Here is an 8,191-nt window from a genome sequence, read left to right on the forward strand (position 1 = left end):
ACAGTGCCGTGTGTGTCTCCAGGAACAGCCTGTGTGCTACCTCACCCTCCCCTCTCTTCATGGCCTGTCCCTTTGATTACACGGTGTGACAGAAGCACCTCTGTGGAGCATCTCCCCTGTGCAGTCCGAAAGGGTTCTGCAGGCGTGAGCGGCATTGCCCTCTACGAGATGGCATTTCTCACCTCTCACAGAGCACAGAGCACGTCTAGGGAGTAGGAATGCAGTGAGAGGCACACACCCTCCATGTTTCACCTCTCTGAACGTCCTTCACAATTTTTTTAAGCACCTGACAGAGAAGCAAATGTCTTCAGAAATAGGTGGGCTGGGCTGTTTGCACCAATGCTGAAACTCTCCTGATGTGAAACCATTACATTCATCATGGACTTTGTTTTCATAACCTCTTTTTTGACCCATTCTTCCCCTTCCTGTTCATGCTGGAATCCTGTGCGTGCAGCAGAGCTGCACTTGGGGGCAGCTCTCCTGCCCAGCATGGGCAGGCAGAAGGCCTTCTCCACCGGCTCCTCTGCCCTCCCTGGAGCCACTCCTTTCTGCGGCACCCCCACCACTGTCAGTGGGATGCCCAGAACAGCCCTCCTGAGAGAGTTTAACAACGCCCTGTTTCAACACGCACCTCACCCCTGCTCGATCCTCTCATCTACAGCCTGAGGAGAAGGAAGGATGGGGGTTGGGAGGAACTGACAGAAACAGCTTAGGAAAGCTGTCGGCTGCAGAGAGATCCCGTTGGAGTCGTGGGCTTGTAGGAAGAAATCACTCTTCTGAAGTGGCCCTGAGGGCCTGGACAAGTTAAGTATTGTGTCCTGGGCACTCCTTGGAAAGTGACGCCTCTGGAAGTTTTCCACAGTGAGAAGACTTTTGGTGTCAGGGAGATGGGGAAGGCTGGCCAGTGTCATTGTGACATCTCTCTCCAACACCTTGGAAAGGCCAGAGCCATCTGAGAGGTTCCTGGGGCCTTGGAAAAAGCGGACATGAACCCAGTGTTCCAAAAGGGCAGGAAGGAGGATTGGGACAATGACAGACTGGCCAGCCTCACCAGGGAAGGGGATATGACAAGTCCTCCTGCAGCCATCTGCAGGCGTTTGAAGGACAAGAAAGGGATGGCAGAAGACATGTGGGAGGGAAAAGAAGGGGATGTTGTGTACCCGGACTTTAGCAAGGCCTTTGACATGGTCTTCTGTAGTCTCCTTATAGCCAGGTTGTTGACAGCCGGGCTGAAGAAGTGGACGATGTGGTTGGTGGAAAGCTGTCTGAGTAATGACGGAGGGACATCATCTGTGGTACAAAGTCCTTCTGGAACCCACTTACTAGTGGCATCCATCAAAGACCAGCCCTTGACAACTACTATGGAACATTATTATCTCTCCGTATGATGGCAGACAATGCACTTTCACCTCCTTTGTAGATGATGCCAAGCTGGGGGAGCCCTTGAGGAATCCCACCCTGTTAGCACTGTTGGTAGCAGGAGAGTTGGGAAGGATGACTGTGGTGGGTTAAACATGGCAGGGCACGGAGGGTCGGAAGGGAGAAGCGCAGAGGGATGGCACCTTTGGGGAGGAGCGCACAGGAGAGGTGACCCAAAGCTGACTAACAGAGTACTCCATCCCACCGGCATCTTGCTCAGTATAAAAGCTGAGGGATCACAGGGCTCAGGCTCTTTTTCCAATGTCAGATGCCAGCTGGAGGAGCGGTGCTAGAGGAGGCTGGGAAGCAAAAGCGTGGTTGTGATGTGACAATTCAGGCAGCACTTGACCAGGGGCTGGTCCCAGGCAAATGGCGCTGGAGCCCCGGTGGTCTCGCTGTGGCCAGGACAATAATGGCCCCTCTGAGTGGGGTGGGGGCCTGGGCTGGGGCACAACGAGATGCCCTGAGCAGGACAGGGACAAAACTGAATGCCCCAAGTGGGGCAGGAGGCAAACTCCCTGCCCTGAGCTGAGCAGGAGGAACTCAGTGCCCCGAGCAAGAGTGGGGAAAACTAGAGGACGCAGGCGGTGCAGGGGCCCAACTGGCGAGCTCAAGGGGGGCAGGAATAGCAACCAGCTGCCTCGTTGGGGCAGAAGCAACACTCACTGCTCTCCAGGCGTGTCGTGGGGTAAAACAAGATGCTAAAAAGCCACCCACAAATGGCTATTGGAGCTGCAGGGTGGGAGAGCAGCTGGGTGGGGGCCTGGCAGCCACCCGAGGTGCACCCAGTGCAGTTGCTCAAGGGGGTTCTTTGGTAGCACTAGTTCAGAGTCAGCCTGTGGCTGTATCTTGGGGGGTAAATAAAATTCATTGGAAACAAACTTGTAAGACACCAAGTGCTTTGCTGCAGGAGTCTCACAGACGCAGTCCTGTACCCGGGAAGAGTGGAAAATAAAGCCCTCAGCCCCCCGACTGTGCCAGCCAAAGCTGTGAAGGGGCTCGCTGACAGCCCTGGGCAGGTTTTTATGCCTGGGGCTGGTGCGGCTCCAGGCAGAGGCGGGAGCTCTGTGGGCAGATGAGCAGCCCTTGGCCAGCAGTGCCTGGGGCAGCCCAACAGCTGCCGGCTGGTGGCTGCAGGAGGTGCCCCAGCTGTGGTTGCTGAGGGGCCACAGTGTGTCCCCGTGCGTCTGGGGGTGGCCCCTGTCACAAAGGGGCAGTGATGTGACACCCACCCACTGCTTGTGAGCTCACCTGGCCAGGGCTTGGCATCCTCAAGAGCACACCAGCCAAAGCTCCTTGGGCTGAGCTGGCCTTGGGACAACTCCTCTCCAGCCTTTGCCACTTGCTTGGCTGCTTTTTCCCAACCATTCATCGTTTACTGCCCACTTCTCCTCACCTTCCATCCTTTTCTAAAGGTAACGATGATTTGACCTTCAGGACAGATCATACAGGAGGTAGATGTGGGATCAAAGTATCGTCTGGTCTATGCCTTCAGAGCTTTAGGATGAGCTGTTACACCTTTATAGGCTGGCCAGATACGCACTGTGGGTAGAGTTCCTATTTGCTAATTGTTATTTCTTCAACACATCCTAGGGTGGGTAAGTAGGGGGTGGCGGTGTACTCTGAGGCTTTGGGCTCCGTCTGGAATGAGAAGAAGCCCATCCTGACGGATGCGGTAGGAAGAGAGACAGAAAAGGTGCACAGCAAAGGCAGCTGTTAAAGCAGCAGCTGAAAGCCGGTCCCTCCTGTGTCCAAGGGGGCAAAGTGTGGGCTGGAGAACCAGAGGGCTCTGCTGCTAATGGCAGCCAGAGGGAAGCAGCAGGTCCTCTTCAGAGAAGGTGACACCCAGCGCAGTCTTCCCAAAGGGCCTTGGTAACTGCTGTCAGTTGGATTCCTGCGACAGGGACAGCAGGGCCGTCAGCTGCAGCTCTGCAGCGGTTGGAACTACCACTGAAACGGTGCTGGTGGCGGATGCTGTTCTCTGGGTTTAGTTTGGGATTTTTTGTAATTTATTTTGTTGAGGTGCAGCTATTTCTTTGCACTCAGGTGTCAGGATTAGCACTGATCTTCTCTTTCTGGAGCATGTCCTGGCATCCTTCGTCATCCAGAGCTTTCCCTGCTGTTCCTGAATGGCAGTGATGGCCTCAATGGAGCCACCCATCGCTCCTGTGAGTGACGACTTCACCATCAGGCTTGGACTTTGTGAATCCCCAAAGGCAAGGGACGTGGCTGGTGCTCCGTCCCTGAATGTTGATGTACCGGCAATCGAGAGGGAATTCTGGGGTGAGTCAGTCATGACTTATGAGCCAGTTTTGACATCTCATGTCATGACTTCTCATCATGATGAGACATGAGGGATGCCCCCATCCATCCCACAAGTCCGTTCAGCACCCAAGCACATCATCAAGGCCTTTCAGCCTTCAGTTCCCTGAGTGTGTTCTGCACTCCAGTTTGGGAAGAAAAGGCCTATTTTCACCCATGGCAATCAGGAAACTCCCTTTTATTACAGAGATACCAAAAGGCAGGCCAGAATTACTGTGGTGACAGACTAATTGAGAGAAGGTCTCTGGGTGAGACAGACTGGGTTCACCCTCTGAAGAAGTGGGAGAAAGCAAATATTTGTGTTGAGACAGCTGTATGACTGATACAATAAGCACAAGATAAATATGAGGTCACTTGTAAACAGAGAGGGGAAACTCAATGCTGCTGAAGCACACTGGTAGAATCAGTTTCCACAGGGCATCCTTGAGCTCCTGGTTCCTCATGCTGTAGATGAGGGGGTTCACTGCTGGAGGCACCACTGAGTACAGCACAGCCACCACCAGATTGAGAACTGGGGAAGAGATGGAGGGGGGCTTCAGGTAGGCAAATATTCCAGTGCTGACAAGCAGGGAGACCACGACCAGGTGAGGGAGGCACGTGGAGAAGGCTTTGTGCCGTCCCTGCTCAGAGGGGATCCTCAGCACGGCCCTGAAGATCTGCACATAGGACAGCACAATGAACACAAAACAAACAAAAGCAACCAAGGCACTAACCACAAGAAGCCCAACTTCCCTGAGGGAGTCTGAGTGTGAGCAGGAGAGCTTGAGGATCTGGGGGATTTCACAGAAGAACTGGTCCAGGGCATTGCCCTGGCAGAGGGGCAGGGAAAATGTATTGGCCGTGTGCAGGAGAGCATAGAGAAACCCACTGCCCCAGGCAGCTGCTGCCATGTGGACACAAGCTCTGCTGCCCAGGAGGGTCCCGTAGTGCAGGGGTTTGCAGATGGCCACATAGCGGTCATAGGCCATGACAGTGAGAAGACAATATTCTAATGACATCAAAAAGAGAAAAAAAAAAAAACAACTGGGCAGCACACCCCGGGTAGGAGATGGCCCTGGTGTCCCAGAGGGAATTGGCCATGGCTTTGGGGACAGTGGTGGAGATGGAGCCCAGGTCAAGAAAGGCGAGGCTGAGGAGGAAGAAGTACATGGGGGTGTGGAGGCGGTGGTCACAGGCGATGGCCGTGATGATGAGGCCGTTGGCCAGGAGGGCAGCCAGGTAGATGCCCAGGAAGAGCCCGAAGTGCAAGAGCTGCAGCTCCCGTGTGTCTGCGAATGCCAGGAGGAGGAACTGGGTGATGGAGCTGCTGTTTCCCTATGTCAGAAAGTCCTAAGAAGCAGGTGAGATAGATGCCGAGATCACAGAAATGATGATGCTTTCTGTAGAGAAAGGAATGGGTAAAGGCACTTTTTCAGGTTCCTCACAGACCCACTGGTTTCCCGTTGTAACGCTGTAGGAGTTGCAGTCTCTTGTGCAAGCATCACAGCTCCATTGCTGTGATTGCAAACATCACAGCTCCCCAAGTACAGGTCCTCCTTTCTACCCTTTTTAAAAATGGGTGCAATGTTTGCCTTTTTCCAGTCCCTGGGGACTTCACCTGACTGCCATGGCTTTTCAGATATCATGGAGAGCGGCTTGGCAACTCCATCAGCCAGTTCCCTCAGGACTCTGGGATGCATCTTGTCAGCCCCCATAGACTCCTGCATGCTCAGGTTCCTCAGGTGGTCACAAACCTGATCCTTTGCCACAGTGGGGGGGACTTGGCCCCTCAAGTCCCTACCTTGAGGTCCACCCACTCGAGAGGTGTGGGAAGAGAGGTTGCCAGGGAAGACTGAGGCAAAACTGTTGTTGAGTACCTCAGCCTTCTCCTCGACCATTGTTACCAGTTTGCCAGTCTTGCTCATCAGGAGGGGTACGCTTTCTTGGACCTTCCTTTTCTGGCTGACGTATCTATAGAAGCCCTTCTTATTATTCCTTGCCTCCCTTGCCAAGTTCATCTCCAGCTGCGCCTTGGCCTTCCTGACCCCATCCCTACGCTCTTCCCAGGATACCTGTCCCTGCTTCCACTGCCTGTGCATTTCCTTCTTGCCCTTTAGTTTGACCAGCAGGTCTCTGCTCAGCCATGCACATTGCTCAAGGCTTTATCCATGGGGATTGTCTCCACCCCAGCCACACCCAGTGCACTGAATCTCCCCTTCCATGTCATTCCTGGTCGCATCTCTGTCTCATTCCCTGTCCATTGCAGACCAACCATCTGCAATATAAATGTGGGCACCAGATGAACTCCTCCTGGGGCCTTTGACAAGCACTTGGACCTCAAAGAGCAGAGAGGTGCCTCTAGGAGGTCCTCCTCTTCCCAAGATATGCTTCCTCAACTGGTGTCTTTAGGATGCATGAGTGGTAAATGGAGAAACATGGTCATCCCCTGAGAGCTTCTTAACGTTTCAGTTAGTGTTAGGCAGTGATTGGTAGTGGGCAGGGATGCCAGAGAGGGCAGAGGAAACTGACAAACAGGTCTTATGAGGAGCGGCGGAGGGAACTGGGATTGTTTAGTCTGGAGGAAAGGAGGCTGAGGGGAGACCTTATCGCTCTCTCCAGCCACCTGAAAGGAGACTGTAGAGAGGTGGGGGTGGGTCTCTTCTCCCAAGTAACAGGCAAGAGGAAAAGAGGAAACAGCCTCAAGTTGCACCAGGGGAGGTTTAGACTGGATATTAGGAAAAAATTTTTACTCTGAAAGGGTTATTAAGCATTGGATGAGGCTGCCCAGGGAAGTGCAACCATCCCTGGAGGTATTCAGAAGACGGGTAGACATAGTGCTTAGAGATATGCTTTAGTGATGGGTTTTGTCAGAGTTAGGTTGGTGGTTGGATGATCTGAAAGGTCTCTTCCAACTTAGGCAAGGCTATGATTCTTTGCACCCCAGAATGCAGGTTGCCCTCTTGGCTGCCAGGGCACTCTCCTGACTCACATTAACCCAGCTGCCAACCAGCGCCCCCAGATCCCTTTCTGCAGGGCTGCTTTCCAGCCACTCCTCTTCCAGCCTATACTTGTGGCCACCATTATTTCATCCCTGGTGCAGAATGCAGCCTTTGTTCTTGTTAAACATGCTGAGAGTTGCCTTCTCTGGGTCACGGACACAGGTGCTAAACGGAACAGGGCCCAGGAGCCAGCATCCCTGTGCTGCCCCACAGTGCCCCAGTATGCCCCAGTACGTGCCCTCAGTAAGTCCATGCTGACTGCATTTGAAGACAATTTTTTCTTTTTGGTGCCAAGAAATGTCACCCAAGAGGACACTAACTGGTGCCACGCTCCTCACCAACGTGAGCTTGTACAGCCAGTGAGTTGTTCCCTGAGTTGCATTTTTGGCCTTGTTCAAAGCTGGGTGCAACACTTGCTTGTCCCCTCTCACAAGAGACCTCTGCTAACCCAATGACTTTTCAAAAGGGATATTCCAAAGAACTGTCAATCTTGTTCTGTAACTTCACTACCACTATTTTGCCTGTAATCCTACGTACATAATTTCTCTAATCTTTCATACATTTTCACCTGTCCAAATACAACGACCATTTCTAAAGTCATCTTTCCAGGTGCAGACTGTCTAGACAGGGGCCTTTTCTATTATATTCCCGTTTTCTCCTTCCCTTACTCTTTCTTCATTCAGGTTCCTGTCACCCATCCAGCTGCTGCTTTGAGCTTCACATGGTTAAAGGTCTCCCAGTCTTTCAGTAGTCTAATTATCTCCTGTAGCCAACTCTTTAACTATGTTTATATCAACCTTTCTGTACCTACCTATCTAAAGCATTTCTCATAAGATTACCCCTTGCAGAAAAGCAACCTCATTAGAGGCAGCATGTACTTAGCATATGGCCGCAGAGGGTGTTTTATTGTTTATCAAACACGATCCGACATGATCAGGCTTTACTTTTCTTTGCTTGCAAAGAGGAGAAACCCTCCTGTGCCTGGGCGCAGCCAGGTCTCTAAGGAGAGCCAGAGGGAGCTGGTGCAATGGAGCTGTAACATCCAGCTGCAGAGATCGGTGGCGAAGTCTGATGGAAGGAAAACGATGTAAATCCCAACTGGGCAATGACAGAGATGGTGGGGTTGGGGTGGGGGCGGTGAGGAGTAGCATTGTCCATACAGTGTCAGACCTCAAGGGACTGCTTTTCCTAGCCATCCAGACCTCCTGAGGAGACCCTCTGGATCAATATCAGTTGCAGAAGACTTCTATCACCTTTTCTCTAGACTGAAAAGTAAATTAAAAGAAACCCTTTAAACTAAAAAAAAAATAATGTATTAGGTTCTGATTGAAATCTTCCTTCTTAACTACACTATGAAAGAACTCCAATTAGCTGTAGAAGTCTTGAAGACTTGAAGGAAATTGAAGGAAGAGAAATAGGTCTTTAGGGCTTTCTGTACTTCAATGAGCCCCATGGTGTATTTAGCTCTGAGT

This window comes from Larus michahellis, chromosome 32, assembly GCF_964199755.1.
Source record: "Larus michahellis chromosome 32, bLarMic1.1, whole genome shotgun sequence".
In the NCBI taxonomy this organism is placed as follows: Eukaryota; Metazoa; Chordata; class Aves; order Charadriiformes; family Laridae; genus Larus; species Larus michahellis.